This window comes from Scylla paramamosain, chromosome 14 (assembly GCF_035594125.1).
Source record: "Scylla paramamosain isolate STU-SP2022 chromosome 14, ASM3559412v1, whole genome shotgun sequence".
Lineage (NCBI taxonomy): Eukaryota > Metazoa > Arthropoda > Malacostraca > Decapoda > Portunidae > Scylla > Scylla paramamosain.
The window spans coordinates 24,969,923-24,989,512 of record NC_087164.1 but is presented as its reverse complement, the minus strand read 5'-3'; the positions used below and the strand labels follow the sequence as shown (position 1 = coordinate 24,989,512).

General features: G+C 42.0%; 1 protein-coding gene and 1 non-coding gene across 3 annotated transcripts in view; both read left to right on the top strand.

Moving 5' to 3' along the window:
• The first annotated feature begins 7,652 nt into the window (after positions 1–7,652).
• LOC135107057 (uncharacterized) overlaps positions 7,653–19,590 on the top strand; it is a 57,788-nt gene continuing 45,850 nt past the window's right edge. Inside the window, exon 1 of one of the 2 annotated variants that reach the window (XM_064016659.1) lies at positions 7,653–7,812. The gene's annotated coding sequence lies outside the window, so the exon portion shown is untranslated. The remainder of the gene's footprint in view (positions 7,813–19,590) is intronic. The other variant, XM_064016660.1, reaches the window with a different exon arrangement.
• Positions 17,688–17,759, top strand: Trnat-ugu (transfer RNA threonine (anticodon UGU)). The gene has a single exon. It is a non-coding gene; the product is annotated as a tRNA-Thr (tRNA).

Sequence of the window (19,590 nt, the reverse complement as noted above, 5' to 3'; positions counted from 1 at the left end):
CTCGTAGACAGAGATCATCCGCCTGAATGGACACAGGATCATGTAGCGGTGCGCTTATCTTCGGCCAAGCCACACACTGTACATACCTTAGTGGCGACAGCACAAAGAACAGAGGTGAATCAAAGGTACGCCAACCAGGAACAAGGCAGTAACAAACCTCGATAATTGTGTGTGAGAGAGCCAGAAAAAACCTATGCAACTAGGGAGGAAATGTGAGAACGCGGAAGAGGACATGTAGCTCGAGGGACACCCGTGATAAAGGTTCCTGCTGATGGCATAATGAGACCCGTTTGCCACGCGTCCCATAAGACTTCCCCGTGACCAGTGGGCTGATCACTTTCACTCTACCACAGCCCCCGGCCCGCCCCGCCTGCATGAACGATCGGACACCTTTAGAATAATCATCCCCGAAAGAAAAATATTCTTTCAAAGTATTTACTCTTGATATCGATTTTTTTTTTTTTTTTCGAATGCAAAAAGTACTGAAGAGTAAAGAATTTTGTATTCGTATATTTAGTAAAATGAGTACATGCCCAAAACAAAACCTCTCTTTCTTTTCATCCAATTCTCTCTGATGAAAACAATACTTGGATAGCCAAAAGATTGCATATGTACCGGGAGCTTCTCGTCTGTGGGCTTCATCAGACCGGTTTGTGTGTGGTTGTGGCAAGGTGAGGCGTTGAGGGACAAGGCGGAACGACCACAACCTAAGGACGGTCTCAATACCTGTCACCTGATGCTATATTACCGAAGTCAAGCCTGCTTTCCCCCTCCTCCCCCCCGGTCACTCTCATCTCACTAGTCCGTACCGTCTGACTTGCTTTCTCGTCATCAGTCTTGTTTTTCCTTTCCATTTCCTTGCTACTTCACCTTTCCTGCCTCCTACGGTGTCCTCGTTACGAAGGTTCTAAAGAAAACGCTGCGTGACACATCAAGGGGCGTAGCTTTTCAGCTGAGTGAATCGTGAGTGAAGCTGCAGCACAAGCCATGTGTGAGTGCTGACAGGCAGAAGAGGCGAATGTCATGCACAGTGTCAGTCTCCTGAAGCATGAAGACGTCTTGTCAGACATAGGCATAATATAAATACCAACACCAATACGAACACCAATAAAATGTAAGAAGGGAGGAGGATGAAAGGAAAGAAACAAATGTCGAGGCGTGATGTTCCACGTGTATCAATCTTGCCATCTCTGTATGGTGAGGGGCTCCAAGGACGCCACACCATCAGGGTACAGACTGTGACCCCCAACCACCCTAGGCGGCGTGATCTTATGCTTTATTTACATGACGCCACATCAAGTAGGAGTTATGATTGGGTCACTGGTTTTGTGATCCTGCGCCCGAGATGCATCACGGCGGGAACACTGAGCAGGAGGGAGGAGGCGACTCATCCCGCTGTGTTGGACTCACATACTCATAAGCTTGGGGGAATATTCATGTGGGTTGCCTTGTGGACATTTGCTTTCTATTTTTCCGTTACCAAACTCAAATCTGATAAGGCTGGCGAGTGGGACGTGGCATTTCCAGCGTGGCCACTGCGAGCGGGGTGATGATGTGAACGGCAGCACTGGATGTAGGGGCGATAACTTTACTTGACGTGTTTGTGAATTCATCTTAGTTCACCTACATTTGTAATGAATTCAGGTAGCTATTGAAATTTTCAATGAATATAGTTTCCCAAGGACTTGAATGAAGAACTGACCACCCCTCTCATGCAAATTACTACAACAGTGAATTATTACGTCAAATTTGTACCGACTTAAGATGACAGCCAGACCCAGTACAGGGCGGGAAAGCATAATGTAGCACAGCCTTCCTCTCCATTGCCCTTCATGAAATACACACACACACACACACACACACACACGGCTTCTTTAAACTGCTCCTGTTAGGAATCATCTCAGGAGATCATCCGTCTTCACAAAGATAGCTTAAAAATAAACTTATTAAAGGCGATCTGAACTTTATTATGCTGGGTTGTTGTTGTGGAGTGAAAGAAAAACGGGGATAATCGTTTGTTTGGCCTTCATGGTAATTATACGGAGTGATAAATCAAGACTTTCCTGACGTGCAATGTATTAGTGGAGCGTGGAGGCCGACCCTCTAATAATGTGCGGCTGAAGGTGCGCATTTCCTCAGGACGAGACGGGAGCGTTCTCGTCTCCCCAACAGCTGTCAGACTCATGGTGGGCAACTCCCGTAGACTTGAAACACACTTATATACCGCCCCCTCCCCCCCCACACACACACACACACACACACGCCACATCAAGTAGGAGTTATGATTGGGTCACTGGTTTTGTGATCCTGCGCCCGAGATGCATCACGGCGGGAACACTGGGCAGGAGAGAGGAAGCGACTCATCCCGCTGTGTTGGACTCACATCCTCAAAAGCTTGGGGGAATATTCGTGTGGGTTGCGTTGTGGACATTTGCTTTCTATTTTTCCGTTACCAAACTCAAATCTGATAAGGTTGGCGGGTGGGACGTGGCATTTCCAGCGTGGCCACTGCGAGCGGGGTGATGATGTGAACGCCAGCGCTGGATGCACGTACATGCACGCCCGCACGCACGCTCTCTCGCACTCTCTCTCTCTCTCTCTCTCTCTCTCTCTCTCTCTCTCTCTCTCTCTCTCTCTCTCTCTCTCTCTCTCTCTGGCGTTACATCCTGGTGTTGCAGAGAGAGAGAGAGAGAGAGAGAGAGAGAGAGAGAGAGAGAAAGCAGTGCAATCGAGCACCTCTTCATCAGATGGATGGGGACAACACCTTTGTATTCAGCGTGGTGCGGGACCCCACATAGCCTATCATTGCCCATCGCTGCCCATCACTCCCCATCGCTAATAATTATCCCGTCCCCATCCATCACCATCACCACCACCAGTGATAATCCCATCAACTGCTCATCTTTATCACCTATTGCCAGTCATCATTACCTATTCATAGCACACTCGATCATCATCACCACGCCCTCCACGATATGTTAAGGAAATAGGTGCATTGTGTGTAGCTGTTTGTTGATGTTATAATAGTAAAGGTGATATGACCATGATGACGATGATAATGATGATGATGATGATGATGATGATGATGATATTAATAGCAACAATGATAATAATAATAATAATAATAATAATAATAATAATAATAGCAATGTGTGTATATTTTATGAAATTTCCTTTTCTAAACAAACGCAGAGTATCGTTGAAGAAAGAAGCAGAAAACAAAATTGCAGAATGAAAATAACAACGACTATAAGAAAAAAGTAATCTTGTTCTGCTTCTTTAATTGTTTTGTGAAGATATAAGGTTACCGTGGTAATGGTTCCCAAGCCCGAGCCCTTGTCAGCTGTAGTCGCCGCTTGCCACACAGGGACACCAAAAAGTGTGAATCTTCAACCCTCAGGGACGAATAATTGCAGTAATGGTGATGGTGGTGATAATGATTTTGATGGTGATGATAATGATATTAGTAATAATGATAATATCAATCGCAATAATAAAGTAATAATCATGGTCATACTAGAAGTAGACGTAGTAGTAGTAGTAGCAGTAGTAGTAGTAGTAGTAGTAGTAGTTGTTGTTGTTGTTATTGTTGTTGTTGTTGTAGTAGTAGTAGTAGTAGTAGTAGCAGCAGTAGTAGTAGTAGTAGTAGTAGTAGTAGTAGTAGTAGTAGTAGTAGCAGCATTGTAATAATGAGAATAGTAAGAATTATGATAACAATAATAATAATAATAATAATAATAATAATGCGCGCGCGTTCATATATATATATATATATATATATATATATATATATATATATATATATATATATATATATATATATATATATATATATATATATATATATATATATATGTGTGTGTGTGTGTGTGTGTTTGTGTGCGTGCATGCGTGTGTGCGTGTGCGTGCGTGATCCGCCGCTCTGTTCCCACGCTAATGAGTGGGGCGGTCACCTTTCTTTACCCTCCCCTCACCATAAGAAAACAAATATGCTTAATTATGAAAATAAATTGTGGAAACTTCATAATAAAGGGAAAATAGAAGTTGTGCACGCAGTTCTCGTAGACAACGGTGCGATTCTCAGATCAAGCTTATTGAAAACTAAACGGAAATGTTATGTGGAACCTGTGTACCTACGAAATAATGATTTGTCCACCATGGAGAAAACTTGAAATAATACTTGGTACATAAGTAAAAAAACAAGAGTATATTGCATTACTATTGTTTGTCATCAAGGAAATATTACAGTTGTTACGAAAAATCAGAGGAAATGTAATGAAAATTATGAAAGAATCTGACTCCAGTAAAAATTCCCTTTACTAAACAGTGAAATATGAACATCACACTTCCTCTCATATAACTGTGGTGTTCTGTTAATGTGAATTGTCCGCCTTTGATACAGGGAATCCAGATAGGCTATCTAGAAATTCTAACCACTTACGATGACTGGATTGCGTGATGCTGCTTGTAACATCAATGGTCTTTCTGTTACATTCTGAACATTTTCCTTATTCGTCCTGTCGCTTTTTGTATACATGAACTTTCTATGAGGAAAAAAAATAACATCTCACGTAAAGGCATACATATAGGATGAGATGCGCTTCACTGTTCATTCTCAGACACTTTTTTATTTAAAGGTTCTAAGGAAGCTTCCCTCAAGTGGTGAATACCAAGAAATCCGGAAACTACACACGTTACCACACCACAACCAGACCCATGGACATTTGTGTGTGACGGTGGTGGTGTTGGTGGTTGCGTAATTATGCACTAATATTTAAACGTCGTGGTGGTGGTGTTAGTGGTGATGATGGTAGCAGTAGTAGTAGTAGTAGTAGTAGTAGTAGTAGTAGTAGTAGTAGTAGTAGTAGTAGTAGTTGTTGTTGTTGTTGTTGTTGTTGTTGTTGTTGTTGTTGTTGTTGTTGTTGTTGTTGTTGTTGTTGTTGTTGTTGTTGTTGTTGTTGTTGTTGTTGTTGTTGTTGTTGTTGTTGTTGTTGTTGTTGTTGTTGTTGTTGTTGTTGTTGTTGTTGTTGTTGTTGTTGTTGTTGTTGTAATAGGAGTAGTAGTAGTAGTAGTAGTAGTAGTAGGGGTGCTGGTGGTGGTGGTCGCTGTGATGGTAAAATTGTTCTAAAGCAGAAATCCTTGAAAGGAAAAAGAAGAGAGAGAGAGAGAGAGAGAGAGAGAGAGAGAGAGAGAGAGAGAGAGAGAGAGAGAGAGAGAGAGAGAGAGGCCACACTTTGATAATTAATTTTCCTATCCCCACGCCCTCTCATTTCCTCGAGATTATACATATTACGTGGTGGCTCAGAGAGAAAGATCTGTGCGCACCACTGCATTCTGCGTAACATAAATTGCGATGCTTCACGGAGATACTTTGAGACAGCAGCCGTGGTTCATTAAATAATCATTGCGCATACTTTTTCCCGCTGTATTACCGAAGTATGAACTACGTATACTTCCACACACACACACACACACACACACACACACACACACACACTGAAAGAATAAACAATGATAATTATCAGTTTCCATACCAAAAATACTGAAAATGCAGAGATTCGTCACAGTTACACTCATTGTCAAAGAAAGAAAATTTTACAATGCTTTTTATATTCTTTGATCTTTCCCCATTACCAATAGTTCTTGGAGGAGAAGGTTCCGTGGGCTCCTCTTCCTCCATGAAGTTCTGAGCTGGCAAGGGAGATACTTGTGGAAGGTGGCAAGGAGGGGGAGGAGGAGGAGGAGGAGGGTTTTCCGGCTCGTGGGCGGCGGAAGGGTGGAGGGACGGGACGGGGTTGGGAGGGGTGAACCTTCACTCCACCAGCCTCTTCCTCTTGGGTGTGGAGGAGATACCGAAAAGGATCTTTAGTTGTTGGTGGTGGAGGTCATGGTTGTGGTAGTTGGGCAGTTGTAGTGAATGTTATGGGTGGTGGGGTGGGGTGGGTGAGAGGTGGATGGATGGATGCTATTGTTGTAGTTGTAATAAATACTCTTTGTTGTAATAAAACTATATTTTCTTTTGTCTGTTATTTCTCCATTGTGACGATATCAGAATGCATAACAGAGTAGCAGGGGAGATGTAATGACAAGGCGGTGGTGTATGAAGGCAAGTCCTTGGTTGGGATGATAGGCAGCCGTGCTCGGGATCCATAGGAGCCTCCGCTGGTTATATTTCCGTGAAAGGGGCAGCAACACCTCCCCGACGCGGCAGCTTGCATGGTAGTGTCCAGTGTTAGCGAGTGTTCATTGTGTTTCTTCATGTTGCATATGAAGGTGTGGCGCAACACTATGTTTGTGTTTCATTTGGTACAGGAAGTTAATGTTCCAAACAGTATTCCAATGATGGTTTTACCAGGAATGAAAGCGAAGCTTTGAAACATGCACCTCAGCGCCAGTGAAGGGCCGTCTCTCAGTGACGGAGGGGCCGAGCAGGGGTAGTAGGAAGTGAAGGATCCACTTCGGTACGTCGGTTGGCAGAGAAGGGAGTGGGAGGGGCAGGTGGGGCGGGGCCTAAGCACAGGGAAGGGGACGGGCGCGGGCACAAAGGTCATCGCATTAGGCAAGGAAAAGCGAGTGCCAGGGACGAGGACACCTTCCACTCTCCCGTAGAGTAATGCAATATGCAATGAGAGGAGCGTGAAGTGATCGTCTCACCTTCCTAATCTATAACGTTTTGCAAGAATCTCAAACGCTCGGAGCAAGGCGCAAGATAGCTCTGTTAGTTCGTCTCTGAATTTTTTGTTGCTACTTCAAAGGTGAACAGCGGGTCACCAGACATCTGCGTTTAGTAAGAAATGGACTTAAAACCCTGTCAAGCAATAACTGGTCCTCGCTGAATGGGATGAGTGAAGCTCCAGATAACGGGTCCCTGAGGCCTGGCAGCTGTGCCCCGCCGCACTAGAGGTGCTCCCACCAGCCGCCCCTCACGCTAGCGGGAAGACGATGCTCGGAAGAGGAAAAGATACTCACTGGGCGGGAATGAATGAATCAAGGGCGTAGTAGTTACATGGCGAGTAATTAACAGACCAAGTACATGCTGCGAAGCCAGCTTATTTATTTCTATTTATTGTTTTTTTTTTCTCTCACTGTAAAGATACGATCACACAAGCTGTTAGGAATGCAGCGTTACTTCCTACTTAAAGTCATTGTAATATGGGAGCAATAACACTGTTGAACCCTGATTTTTCTAGTATGTGATGAATAATTGGCATATGTTGTACGTTTCCTCATCTCACAATCATAGTAACATGACGAGGAGCTTTTTTTTTCATTCATTTAATCGCGGAAACAGAATTACTCGCCTTGCACAGATCTTTATATCTGACAAAACAAGCAAAACTTTTTCTCCCGTGGCGGATCTGGGCGCATGGTGCATTCTGAAACGGCAGCGATGGTGTTGGCAGCCTGAACGATGATTAAGCGTATTGCCTTGAGATCTCTAAGTGTTTATATTTCGGCACAAGTACAGTAATTATGCCCTGCTATTTTTTTCAATAAAACACGAAACTTGATCAGCTCCGCCTGTCCTCTCTGTGGCGGGATCGTTATAAATCTTCGTCTGATGCTTTAGAGCAACACGGCGAGGGCTACGTCTTTGAGCGACGATACATTATGGAAAGAGTCTTGCCCTGAGAGAACCGTGCCCGCGCGGGGGCACGCGGAACACTACATGAGGCTATGAGCAGCCAAACTCTGGGTAGTCTCCCTGGAACCGCCAAGTTTAAGACGTGGCAAGGAGTTAGTGACTTCGGGCGAGTGTCTCTGCAGGAGGTGAAGTCCATCACGACAGGCGAGGCGCACGACGCTGGGCTGGTGAGTACTGGCGGTGCAGGAGTTGGTGTTGTGGGCAGATCAGGCACACCAGTGAGAGGAGATATCATACTAGTCCTTACCTGTGTTGTTTACAGCACGCCGAAGATTCGTGTGAATCTTTTAAGTGAACATGTAATTTGATGGCAAACAGTACTATATCATGAGGAAGAGCGCCCCAGAAACAGATGAATTTTTTTAAGATGGTGATGGTAATGTCAATCACGTAATATGAAATATTCCACCCTCAAAAAAACCGCACGAAAAGAATTCTTAGTTCCCTGTAAAACACCAGAAATTATATAATTCGGAGTACACTACGATGTAGGGTTCAGTTTAAAACTTACTATAAAGAATCTGACAAAACCTCGCACGTAACTTATAGGAAAGTGAATTTTTACTTATAAAGTTGTGTGAACATTTTCCCTGGTAATCTACAAGTTGGTGTGTGCTTAGGTATAGGGAGAAGGCGTGGCGTGTAATGTGCAGAGGCCACGGTGCACGAGGCGCCTCACGTGGCTAACCAGTAATGGAGTGTTGTGAGGAGCGAAATCGAGATAACGAGACAGGGCTTACGAGTCGAGACGGTGCCAAGTACTGCTGTGCTGCTGATGCTCGCTTCATACACACAATGAACACATATTCATCGCCAATAACAAGAACGTTGTGTTCCTTTGAACGTCCGTAGAATACACGGCTCCGTACAAGGAAGCTATATTGGCTGTATCATTTTTCTTACTCCACTTGTGGTAAGAAATGGAACGCCTTTGCATCGTATTTCTGATGAATGATTACCAATGCGTGTCACTCGTGTGTGTTGTGCTTAACATTGCCATAATTAATGACAGGACCTCGTTCAATGTCTTCTGTCACAGTACCATAAAAAAGAATGTTGCACCACTCACAAAATAAATACCCAATGTGTTCAACCTCAAAAAAGCACCTACACTGAAAAATTATTCGTATGGAAAGTATATATATATATATATATATATATATATATATATATATATATATATATATATATATATATATATATATATATATATATATATATATATATATATATAGATAGATAGATAGATAGATAGATAGATAGATAGATAGATAGATAGATAGATGTAGACAAGGTTGTTAGGATTATTAATCAGCATATGACTGTAACGAGATAGACAGATAGATATAGGTATAGATAGATAGATGTAGACAAGGTTGTTAGGATTATTAATCAGGATATGACTGTAACGAGTTCAAGCTTCATAGATTTAAAAAGAGCTGGAGAGAGATTTATTCTGAAAGAGACAGGAATGCTCAGTATTCAGGTTCTTAGTGTTGAGTCAGTAAGGTGATTTAAATGAAGACTAGATGAATTTATAAATAAGAACAATAGGTAAATAGCAGTAGGTTTGTTTTATAAAGGCCTGATAGTTTCTTGTACCATCGCTTATGTTCTTTTTCTCCTTTATACACACACACACACACACACACACACACACACACACACACACACATATATATATATATATATATATATATATATATATATATATATATATATATATATATATATATATATATATATATATATATATATATATATATATATATATATATATATATATATATATATATATATATATTTATTTATTTATTTATTTATTTATTTATATAAACATATATAAACAAAAAAGTCTGTCATCGCGTAACATGGCGCAACTTTGCCACACGGCAGATTTAGAAAGACATCTTGTTGGCTGCGGGAGTGACACACGTCAGGGTAACACAAGGCGGCGGTACCTACATACCACTTCTCCAGGTGCCCCAGGGTACTGGCATGCCCAGGTGTCAGAACTTACATCTACCTGTCGACTAGTGAGCAAGAGACTTTCAATATAATTTTGGTCAGTCTTGCTTACCGTAGAAGTCAGAATCCCGCACTGTATCCCTCCGAGATGGGGCCAAGGCAGCCTCGAGTCCGTGCTGAGTGTTCGTCCTCATTGTGCTCGAAACAAGTCATGTGGAGTAGTTTTTAATAAGGCATAACCAGGTCAGGCCCCAAGTACCTCCTCCCAACACAGTCCCTGCCCTGCCCTACCCTCTTAGCCCGGGACCATTCTCTCCATTCGGACACTCATCTCCCTCTGCTGGTGACTAGCACGTGCGCTCTCTCTCTCTCTCTCTCTCTCTCTCTCTCTCTCCAGCAAAGATGGTGTTAGAGTGAAATTATAGCTCGACGTAACAAAAATGTGGAAGTTCCCAAAAACAGTGCACCGAGGCATCAAGGATGGTGGGGGAGAATGCTGTGCTCTCTTAATAATAGTTTTCTTACTTGAATAAAAACGTCACCTCTTCTTTACAGCTGCTTGATCAGACCACTTTTAGAGCGCTTAATTAAGTTTTGGAGTGCTATCTTGAAAAAAGTAATCCCATCTCAGAAGTTGTTTTGTTAGAGGCGACGAAATGAATGATTTTAATGGAGCCAGCCATACCGTCTCTCTTGAGGGGGAAAAAAAAGAGGAAAGTTGATGTAATATTTTCAAAGTTGATGTAATATTTTCATGAAACGATCTTACGAGCATTTAGTTAATTACATGTATTTTGTTCCATCTCACATACGAGTTATCGGTTCGTGTTTTATCTTGGATTTTGTTAGGTAGTGAAGCAGGTACTTGATGTAATTCCATGGACGCCTTAGAGAAAAAGTTGCTCCACCATTTCCTCTTTAACCTTGCTCGATTTCGTCAGCCGCGTGTGATTAGACTTGAAAATAATCTAGCTAGGACACTGATGTTCATGTGGCTGCTCTCTCTCTCTCTCTCTCTCTCTCTCTCTCTCTCTCTCTCTCTCTCTCTCTCTCTCTCTCTCTCTCTCTCTCTCTCTCTCTCTCTTGTCTGTGTGTGTGTGTCAGTTTTTCCTGAGCAGTGACTCCTATGATCATGATGTGCAACAAAGTGTTTCCTTCAGCCCGCGATCAGGGATACGTATCTGTGTCGATGGTTTAAGAAAACGTTTACTAAAGAAAGCCTCACGCTAGCGAAATATTAGATCATGAATTTCAAAGCAACACAAAGTATCCGTGTCGGTGTAAATGTGTTCTGTGGAAGGCTGATGAGGAAATACAAATAATTTTGTATGTATATGTACCATGTATACATCCCATTGCCATCCCCCGCCACATGTTCTCCCGCCAGCTCCACTACGTCACGCTCTGCATGTCAGCCACTCCTCCCATTCGACCTTCCTTCCCTCCCTCTTATTGCCGCGGAAGCGTCATGCTTCAGAGACTGGCTGACAGTTATCACAGCTGGGGCGTGACAGAAAACACACCAAAACAACAACTCAGGGATCAAAACTGCCGAGATCCAGACCGCAGGATGAAAACAAGCATGTGGTAAGGGACAAAACAAGGACGTGTACACCACTGTGTGTGTGTGTGTGTGTGTGTGTTGATTCATTTGTGGGTATAAATAGTTTTCTATACGCACATTTGCATATATCAAATAAAATTTTTCACTTTGTTTACATTAATTGCGATGAGCGTGTGAGTGTTTGTTTTGTCTGACGATTTGTTTGTGTGTTTGTGTGCGTGTAAGAGAGAGAGAGAGAGAGAGAGAGAGAGAGAGAGAGAGAGAGAGAGAGAGAGAGAGAGAGGGAGGGAGGAAGTACGAACAGGATGTCTCAGAAGGCCCGCCTGCCTATCTCGCATGTAGGTCAATAAGTCGAACACCCACACCTCCCCTCTCCCCCTCCTGCTTGTCCTTTCTTCCTCTTCCTTCCTCCCCGGGCGGGATTGTCACCCCTCCACGAGTGTCTGGTGACGCGTGACGGAGAAAACGATCTGAACGACTACGCGACAATGATTACATGCATGTTGTTGTTGTTGTTGTTATTGTTGTTGTTGTTGTTGTTGTTGTTGTTGTTGTTGCTGTTGTTCTCTTTGTCGTTGTTGATGGTAGTGGTATTGTTTTGATAGTTAAGTGGCGAGGTTATTGTTATTACTGTACCAGTGAAACCAACAGCGGCAGCAAGGGTCACAGTAACAACTTCTAAAACAACAAAGACATCGTAGTGCGAGTAGTAGTAGTAGTAGTAGTAGTAGTAGTACCGGTAGTAGGTGATGTTGTTAGTGTTCTTGGCCGCGTTTGCAGTGGTGGTAGGGATTGTAGTGGTATATTGGGAAAATTGTGAAAAAGCCAGCGAATTTTATGATGTGTGCGCTTGATGGAGGTGGAGTTGGTGGTGGTGGTGGTGGTGGTTGTGGTTGTGGTTGTGGTGTGTTTGGTGGTGGTAGTCGCGTCTTGTTTACACAGTTTAGTTTAAGTTACATGCACCAGCATTTGAAGGAAGGGGAAAAAAATTGTGCTTTAAACCTAAATACTCTCACTGCCTGAGTTTACTTCCCTGTCTGTCTGGGTGTTTGTCTGTCTGTCTGTTTGTCTATCTGTTTCTGTTTGTTTGCCTATCAGTGTGTTTTTGTGTGCCTGTCCTTTTGCCAGCTTGCCTGTTTGTTTTCGTCTTTCAGTCAGCCATTGTGCTTGTCTCTTTGCAGCTCTGTCTGTTTTCCCGTCCCTTTTTTCTTCTTTCTTTTGGTTTGTATGATGGCCCTTTCTCTCTCTCTCTCTCTCTCTCTCTCTCTCTCTCTCTCTCTCTCTCTCTCTCTCTCTCTCTCTCTCTCTCTCTCTCTTCTTCTTCTTCTTCTTCTTCTTCTTCTTCTTCTTCTTCTTCTTCTTCTTCTTCTTCTTCGTCCTCCTCCTCCTCCTCCTCCTCCTCCTCCTCCTCCTCCTCCTCCTCCTCCTCCTCCTCCTCCTCCTCCTCCTCCTCCTCTTTCATTCACTTACGTTGTTTACAGCTCATATAAACTGAACTGATACTGGTTTAAAAGCCCATCTCTCTGTTTGTAAATGACGCAGTAAACACTGAAAATTGGTCATTTTATGATTGTCGCTTCCTTAATGTGTCATACAAGCATATAGTGCGAATTATGGTCTGTGTTAGAGGAAAACCATTTGAGCTTCACTTAAGAGAAGTAAGGTTGTCTTTTGTACGTATGTGCTTCAAAGTAACCTTCTCGTCTTAGTGGCACCATATCTTGGTAAAAGCGAAGTAAAAACACTCGACTTTGTTAACTGTCACTTCCTTGGAGAATAAACACACACCGATACCTTCTTGCAGTGGTTTAGTAAGGCTACATGTGGGATACGCATTGCACAGCTTGTCTCCTCCCCTTGTTAAAGACATTGCCAGACTGTGACTTCTTGTGCATGAAATTCCCCAAAGCGAGATTGATATGATTATAATTTTAGTACATTCTGCCCTCGGCTTGGACTCGAATCGTTGTATATGCTGAGCAGAACAAAAAGCAAAATTTAATATTTTGTTATACTAGATGGGTATCGCATCATCCATTCTGCTAAATATCGTGTTTTCACGAATATTGTGCAGTACTAGCTGTTTACTGCAATAGTATGTTGACGTGTAAGTGTTTGCTATGATGTGGAGCTGCAAACTTTCATAGCCAGCCAGAGCGGAATCCATCACGAGAGTGCGACACACCTCGGGAACCTTCCTCGACGTGATCCACACGTTTGTTTTTTTTTCCATGCTGAGAGGCAGACACCATTACCCTTCCTATGGCCACTCGGTCCATACGCGGTTATCCCTTCAAGAAAAGAGTATTCAGCCATTTATAGCTCCTTTACGTACTTACTCCCTTGTGCCTCGTGTGCCGACATCAAGAAGTGATTCTCCTTACGGAAATTTGGAGCTCGATGAAGTTATTAATATCCTTTACATCATCGACTATTTATTTACCATCTCCCACAAAACACCGCTCACCTCGCAAACCTACATATATACATACACGTTCTCTCCTTGGTACTCGCTTCGCCACCACCGAGTCTCCTCCGTAACGTCCCTCGCGCCAAACAAAACAAAGCTGGTCTCTTCAACGCGGGACGTATAATTGATGCATTTCTCAGTAATCTGGAAATCTTTGCATTTAAAAGCATATGATAATAATAATTGGCCCTTAGTAACGATAAGTTTATACTGTTGCTCAAATTGGTGATTTCGTTTTCCATCAAATGTTTAAAGCATAAAGTAAGAAATTGGTAACTCCCTCCCCATCACATCCTCAGTTCTTCTTGGTCCTCTTAATATACAGCAATTCGTTAGTCCATAATTTGTATTTGATTTATGGACACGAAATTCATTAGATTTTATGATATCGTTACTTGGGGCCAATGTAAACTGAGCATAGTTGAGACTGACACAGTATACTCTTTACCACACGTCATCTCTCAGCATTCTGTTTATTATCTAGATATTTAAACAAAAAAGTCGCAAAACATTTATCAAGGAGACGTTTTGCAAGGCTGACAGCAGAATTAGTGTTAGCAGTATTGCAGAAAGCCTTGAATGATGCTAAAGTTAAATGATAGACTGTCAACTGTTTCGGCGCTCCACGCGGGGTTGTAATAGTACGCACCCACAAGGAACATTCGTGCCATCAGAATTAAAGAGTGGAAAGTGATGCATGCTGCCTTCACCCAGCATCACTCATCCATCACTGTCTTTCAAATGTATCACTTGATATGTTTCTCCTTCTCCTTCTCTTCCTCCTCGTAGTAGTAGTAGTAGTAGTAGTAGTAGTAGTGTAGTTGTTTTTCTTGTTCTTGTTATTGTTGTTGCTGTTGTTGCTATTGTTTTTGTTGTTGATGTAGAAGTTACTCGTGGCTAATGATAGATGGCAAGTAAATTTTCCTGGTTCATTATAACACATGTAATACAGTGTTGGATGATAATTATTTGTATAGCTAGACAGGGAGGGCACTTCAATATAGACTATTTATTATTTGTTTACATATTGGGGAGTAATAGATGTGCGTCATCAAGGCATCTGATAGCTTGTACATACAGGACTGAAGGATCAAGATGAACTCTTTCTTTGCGTCGCGACTCCAAGCTTTATCAGGGAGGAGAGAAAGGAGGACGAGACGGGCAAGAGGGATTTGTCAGGATGGCGTGGGATTGGCACGCCAAGTGTCGCTCACCCCGCCCAATGTGAACTGGACTGGACTGGGAGCGATAATAAATGTGTTGTAAGACAAGGATAAGGGCGAGCCAGGGAAGGGGCAGAGAAAGGCAACATATGACGTAACAATGAACAACGAGACAACAACAGAGTTTCTTGTCGTAAGTGAAGTCAAAAGGAAAATTATAAAGTGAGGGAAAAAGATAAAAAAAAAAAAAACGTAATGAATAGACGGTGAGGAAGAATGAATTAAGAGAGGGAAAGAAGAATTAGAGGAGAAGATATTTGACTAATTATCACTGGGTTAATTTCCATAAAAGTTGTATAATTAATTTGACATACAACAAGGTCACTGGGGGTAAATACTGTGACCAGCAAACCTTTCTAGTCTCGCTTATCCTTCCTCTGCATAATTCTGGTCTTTGCGGAATATATACTTAGGAGAGGAGTCACTGTACCTTAAAGCAGCTAATTAGTTCTCAGAATGAAGTTGGTCGAGTCGCCATGACACAGAACCTGCCACTGGTGCTCCGTTCTGGCAACACTCTCGCTGGCGGGTCAGAGAGGAGAACGAATTATATATCAAGTTTAAATATGCATAAAGATTATAAAAGTTTTAGACACACACACACACACACACACACACACACACACACACACACACACACACACACACACACACACACACATTTAGGATTTTTTTTTGTGTGTGTGTGTGTGTGTGCGTGCGTGTGTCTAATCCATGAAGGAACATTACATTTATAATCTTTGTTTTTCGAAAACCACTTTTGTCGTTGATTGCCATGGATGCTTATCTCATATACCCCTCCCTCTCTCATCTGCATATCTCCCCTCCTCCTTATCAGTGCAGTACTCAGTCTCCCCCTGGTGGGCGTGGCTGGTGCTTGGGCAGGCGAGGGTGGCGAGCACCACCACTCCTCCTGAAGGGTTTCTTACTTTTCATTCCTGAGCTCTTCTGGCTGCCAGGTAAACCCTTCATTGTTCCCGCCGCCGTCCAAATAAACACGTCCACACCAATATTCGCGGCCTTTCACCCACGCCAACTGAAGGAGAGAGAGAGAGGGAGAGAGAGAGAGAGAGAGAGAGAGAGAGAGAGAGAGAGAGAGAGAGAGAGAGAGAGTTTGTAAGATAACTTTATTGTCAAATTGCGCTTTTATATACCCAATGAAACTTTCTTTAGTGAGCCTCTGTGCAATAAGTCTTCAAAGAAGGACTTACCATACGTATAACCTCACATACATGTAACCATGAATTCAGAAATTCAATATTACGCTTATCTTCGAAAATATAAATGTTTGCCATACATAGTATAATCACTTAATACATATTAAAGAATTAATTTCAATAGAATATCTTTGAAAGAAATATTTAGTGTAGATAAAACCTCACAATACACCTTCAGTTCTTCTGTATAAAAAAAGACTAAGAAAATTAAAATCGCTCTATTTTGTAATGTGCAAACGGTCTCATGATAAATATTTATAAAACTTGATATAATCAAAATGCAATTAAAAGCTAAATAAATTAATATAAAGCAATAATTTGAGACGCAACTCACCGTGCTCCCTTCCTACATTTGTGTGTTCACAGACAATGTTTACTACTTTCATTTTTATTCCAAATTAATGTATCGTTGTTGTGTTCAAAGTTTCTCGTTTTTTAGTGTTGAGAGATGGTCTGGAATAAACCTTCCGTCACATCAGAAGACTTTCAGACGAAGCCCACAGTTTGCCGCTACTCCTTGCACTGCTGTAATTTGCCGGTGTGCTTGAGGGTAACTAGAAAAATAAATAGATAAATAATAATACACACTTCATGTTCAGCTTTTACCGTTTTGAATAGTGTGATTTATTCCCAGATTACGTTCTTATCTGCGTTTAAATATGACCTTTGTATTAGCCAATTTAATGCCGTACGCGTTTATAGCCGTCTTGATTTTACTTTTCTGATGAAACCGTAATATTTCATTGTAAATTGGAGGCCATTAGTTTATATGGTATTGTTATGAATCATGTCATCAATTTTTTTTTTTTTTTTTTTTTTTTTTTTATGTAGGAAGGATACTGGCCAAGGGCAACAAAAATCTAATAAAAAAATGCCCACTGAAATGCCAGTCTTACCATTCATTGTGGTGTGCAACAGTTTACAGCGCTTGAATCATCGCAGAACCTTTACAAACACCCAAAGAAAGGCGAAGGGATTAAAAGAATACATTTTCAGTATCCAGCATCTACAAAAACAAAAATGTCCCAGAGAGGTTTGTGATTAAGGAGCGATGTACCAATGAACAGTTAAAGAGTCAAATTACTGTCAGTGAGTCAAATGTCATCTAGTTTTGCTCTCTCCCTACTCTAATTCTACTCTAAATAGAACACATCAAATCTTACGTTCATTTAATTCAGTCTCCATGTTGGACTCCAATTAAATAACTAATTAACGTCAACTTGAGACTCTGCAGGATTCTTGATGTCTGATAGGTGTCAAGATATTTAAATTAGTAACAAACTCGTTCAAGGTTTCTCACCTTCATTCATTCTGATTACCTGTTTAAAACCTCTGCTTACCTTGATTTCTCCAGCGAATGTGAGTTTTTTTTTTTTTTTTTTTTAAGTCATACATCTTTCGTTCTACCGCTACTTTCATCTCTTGCTTCACCCGCTCCTTTTCTGTGAGTCTGTTCTCATTTCAGCTTTCTCCCGCTTTTTTGACGGTCTTTTATTTTTCATGATTGATCACCTCCATTGCAAACGTGATTACCGCTTCCACCATATTTTATTAACCACTCTAGGGTAAGAGTTTTAGTCAACTTAATGTCCTTATCTCTGCCTCCTTAGCTCAGGGGCAGAGCACTGGTCTTGTAAACCAGGGGTCGTGAGTTCGATTCTCACAGGGGGCAGAAAAAGCAAAATATTATGCGAAGTAATGTTTATTGTTCAGTTTTCAGGGACAACCACATGTAGGACTTGCAGCTTCCCTTACTTTTTTTTTTTTTTTATGTTCTTATGCTCTCTCTCTCTCTCTCTCTCTCTCTCTCTCTCTCTCTCTCTCTCTCTCTCTCTCTCTCTCTCTCTCTCTCTCTCTCTCTCTCTCATCAAATTCAACGTGTAAACTCAATAATTGTTCAACACATTCCTTGATTCTTTTCTTTCTGTTTCTGGTCCTCATTTTGTTTTCCTGTAGACATGCCAGGTTACTGATCTCTGTCCACCACAGCTCTAGCCAGTCAGCTGTTATTGTTGGTACTTCGTTTGCGTCTTCCTCTACTGTAAAGTACGCAGGCTGCCTTTTCCCTCAGCACTCCTCATTTGTCTCAGCCAATCTTTTCTTATGTGTGTGTGTGTGCGTGTGTGTGTCTGTTATCTTTCGTCAGTACCATCGCCACATTGGTAATTTAATATACTCTAACACTGCCAAATAAAGTAAAAGCAAAACAAAATTCAGTTTCGTAAATGAGGGGAATAAATGACTCACTTCACATGATAATGATATCTGCCAGCCTTTGTACACACAACAGAAACATCACGACGCGCCGCCGCTATTACATCACCCCAATATTCCACAGCCTGCTGCCTCCTGCCCACGCTAACCTCCCTTCATTATATATATATATATATATATATATATATATATATATATATATATATATATATATATATATATATATATATATATATATTATATATACACACACACACACACACACACACGTATATGTTCCTGTGTATGAGCATTAAAAAGTGAAGTGTGTGTGTGTGTGTGTGTGTGTGTGTGTGTGTGCGCGGGATCTCGCGTGTGTGCATGTGCAACTGTTCGCAGAGGCGAGGCGAGAAATAGTTAAACCTTCTGGTGTCCCGTCAAGCTCCCTGTCCCGCCCAGCCCCACCCAGGGAGAAGTAACACAGAGGCCAAGGTTTTTGTGATGATGCAACATTCCTATGTATGAAACCTTTAATGTAAATAATATGTTGGTTGTTTTTTTTCAAATTTCGTTGGTAGTTTACTTATCGCTGGAAGAATATGTGTGGAGAATGTTGCCCACGTGACGGTGCGGTATCCACTCGTGAACACGTGTCGCTTCAGATTTATCTTTACTTAGAAGTGCAACAGAAGCGACAATCTATCTTCCCTTATAAATATAAAAAGCTTTGGCTGGCGTAACACGCCTCTTTGGATATAAAAAGATGCGTGCGATTAAGTAATACAAGTATTTTTACTCGGGAAACTAGGTCCAGTTTTATGCTTGTCTCAAGAATCAGAGCGTTGGCCAAATATAAAGGTTAAAAACTTTCTCTTTCTTATTTGCTTTGAGGGAGGGTCCGAGGAATCTGCTGCGACTCCCGGACGAATATGCACCTAAGTGGTGTTTGAGTGTCGTTCCCTTGCCACCCAGAGGCCATTTTCGCAACTACTCTTCTATTAAGATGATTTATTCCGTCCAGAGACGCTTACTACCCCTCCGCCCAAGCCGGCGTCATCCTGGTCTTGACGTATCCTGACATAAATCTCAGTCTAAGTAGACAACACCGTGAGCTATCGGGTTTCCACTGCCACCGTATATAATCTATCCTCTCCCACCTCGCCCCGAAGGGTTACGACATTCCTTCTTCACGCGGATGTCAGTCCGTCTTCCTTCTCGTGGTCTACTCAGCGCTCGTTAATCAGTTACAATTTGCCAGTAAGGTTGTGCCTCATCCTCAGGCACCGCACAGGCATGGGCTGCCTCTGCCC